The sequence below is a fragment of the Galeopterus variegatus genome, unplaced genomic scaffold (assembly GCF_000696425.1).
Source record: "Galeopterus variegatus unplaced genomic scaffold, G_variegatus-3.0.2 Scaffold283, whole genome shotgun sequence".
In the NCBI taxonomy this organism is placed as follows: Eukaryota; Metazoa; Chordata; class Mammalia; order Dermoptera; family Cynocephalidae; genus Galeopterus; species Galeopterus variegatus.
In genome coordinates, this window is record NW_007726394.1 from 337481 (window position 1) to 340597 (window position 3117).

The window sequence follows — 3117 nt, forward strand, 5'->3', positions numbered from 1 at the left end:
GCCTCTGAAACTATAAGCAACATAAATGGACTAATACAGGGTCATACCATAATAGTTTTATATCCTGCTTTTTAAATTCAATATTTCTTGAGTAGTTCCTATGTCATTAAAATTATTTAAAACATTTTAATGACTGTATATGATTTCACCATATGGAAATATCATTTATTTGAGTTCTTGTTAGATATTTAGTTTTTCATAATGATAATAATTATACTATTAATATATATGTATATTTGTACTTCAGATTATTTCCTAACCTCTTATTGCTATGAATGGAATTACTTAATCAAAGAACATGAACTTTTTTTAGTAATCCCACTTTTTAAAAGTTTTGGTAAAATATACATAAAATTTACCATTTTAACCATTTTTAAGTGTACGATTTGGTGGCTTTAAGTACATTTACAGTGTTGTACAACCACCATCACTACTCATTTCCAGAACATTTTCATTATCCCAAACAGAAACTCTGCACCCATTAAACAATAATTCCCTTTTCCCCTCCCCTCAGCCCCTGTTATCCTCTATTACACTTTCTATCTATGAATTTGCCCACTCTAAGTACCTCATAAGTGGGATCATGCAATATTTGTCCTTCAGTGTCTGGCTTATTTCACTTAGCATAATGTTTGAATATGAACATTTTTAAGGTTCTTGATAAGTATTGCCAAATTTCTTTCCAGAGAACCATTTAATGCCTGCTTACTTGCATGAGAAAATGTGCTGTTCTTTGATCATAAATTTCTCATTCCAAGTACTAAATTAACTTCCCTGTAGATATGATAGCTTCTTTGCCATTATTATATAAAAACAAAAGTTGGGAGAGGATGGGAGGAAAAATTGGGGGGCAGGGGTGGTCACTGGCGCCCTATTTACCTGAAATGACCTTTGGAAATGAAGTGGAAAGTTACCCCTAAATTTCCCCATTTATAAAATGGGGGGAATGGCACCTTCCCTCTCTGCCCTACAGGAACTGAATGGCCTAAAATTCCCAGAAGAAATATTTTTTTACTTTCATGGCGCAGGATCTTCAGAAGAGTAAGATCTAGAGGGGAGAATCAGCCTTTTTCCCCAAAAGGTTGGGGCCGTATCTCTTAGCACTTGGCTTGACATGCTGGAAATGTTCAGCTGCTTCCTAGTGAATTTTCTTCTAATAGCAAAAGGGAGGAAGACACCTGTGTTGTGTTGTGTGTTGGGGGGTGTTAAGCAGCAGACATAGTGAGGCTTGCTTTGGTTTCATATTATTGTGGTGTGTGAGTGCGAGCTACACTTGCCAAAAGTCACTGAAGGATAGTAGGAACCAGATCTGTTTGTTTACCATTAGTTGAAATTAAACAAACAAGGAAGATGAAGAATAGCAAATAGGAAACCCTTTACAGTAATGTCGCAACCCAGAAGTAGAGGTATGTCTTTCCTTCAATATTATATACCAGACTTACACTGTGTATACATTTATTTGGAAACAAGACACATTCTGTAACATGGCCACATTGTCAATTGTACAGTTAATCCCCATCGAGAAGCTTTTCTTTAGGTGTTAATGTGGGTTATTGTTTCTATTTATATCTAGGTAGTAAATATTTTAGGCTTTGCAAGCCATATGGTCACAACTAGTCACCTCTGCTGTTGAAGAATGAAAGCAGCCGTGGACAGTACATAAATGAACAGCCATGACTTTCATCTAGTAAAACTTGATTTACGAAATATAGGCTGCTGGCCTGCAAGACATGATTTGCTGATCCCTGGGCACTGGGAAATACACTTGACAGAGAGTCAGAGGCCTGGCTTTGTTGGAAAGTTGGTCAAAAACTTAGCTTTGATGTCTGCTACTTACTGGCTGTGTCACCTTGGCCTGTCCAAACTCTTATGTTTATAATCAAAATGGTATTATCTTTCTTAAGAAATAAGAATGACCAATTGCACAGATGAGCAGATATTTAACTTTTCTGGAAATCAGGAAAATATAAATTAAAACAACAATATATTGTAGTGGATTGAATTATGTCCCCCCAAAGCTCTCTGAAGCTTGAATTGTGTCTCCCAAGTTTTATATATTAAAAACTCAGCCCCCACTGTGACTGTTAAGAGGGTGGGAGATCCTATGATAGTAATTGAAAGGTGGAGCCTTGAAGATGTGATTGGATTGTAGGACTGTGCAGTAGGGAATGGATTAAAAATGGTGGTCAGGGTCAGGGGTGTGGTTCTGAGGGCTTTAAAAGAAGAGAGTACCTTTTACTCTCTCTGCTCTCTCTGCTTCCACCATCTTGCAATGTGAGACCCCTGGGTCACTGTCACCACCACCAGATGGACTTTTTTCTTCCCAGTCTCAGAAACTGTAAGCAATAAATTTCATTTTCTTTATAAATCACCCAGTTCAGTGTACTTTGTTATAAGCAACTAAACAGACTAATACAGAAAATTGGTACCAGAGAAGTGGGGTGTTGCTTAAAAACAAACACTTGAAAATGTGGAAGCAGCTTTGGAACTGGGTGTTAGGCAAAGGTTGGAGGAGTTTGGAGGACTCAGAAGAAGACAAAAAGATGAGGGAAAATTTGAAATGTCCTAGAGACTGGTTACATGGTGGCAAACAGAATGCTGATAGAAATATGGACTGTGAAGACCATACTACGGAGATCTCAGATAGAAATCAGAAGTTTATTGGAAACCGGGACAAAGATCACCCTTGCTGTGAACTGGCAAGGAACCTGGCTGCATTGTGTCCATGCCCTAGGACTTTGTGGAAGTTGGAACTTAGGAGTTGTGAACGAGAGCATTTGGCCAAAGAAATTTCTAAGCAGCAAAGTATTAAGGAAGCTGCATGGCTACTTGTAACAGCCTACGCTGAGTTATGGTGGCAAAGGCATGACATAAAGCCAGAATTTATTTATTTATTTTATTTTTTCAATATACAACGTAGTTGATTTTTGTGTCCCTTTACTGATTCCTCCCTCCCCCATCACTCTTCCCCCTCCCACCCATCAACATCATATCTGTTCGCTTGTCTTAACAAGTTCAAGGAATTGTGATTGTTCTGTCTTCTTCCCCGACCCCCCTGTTTGTGTATTTATTTATTTTTACCTCCCACAAATAAGTGAGAACATGTGGTATTTCTCT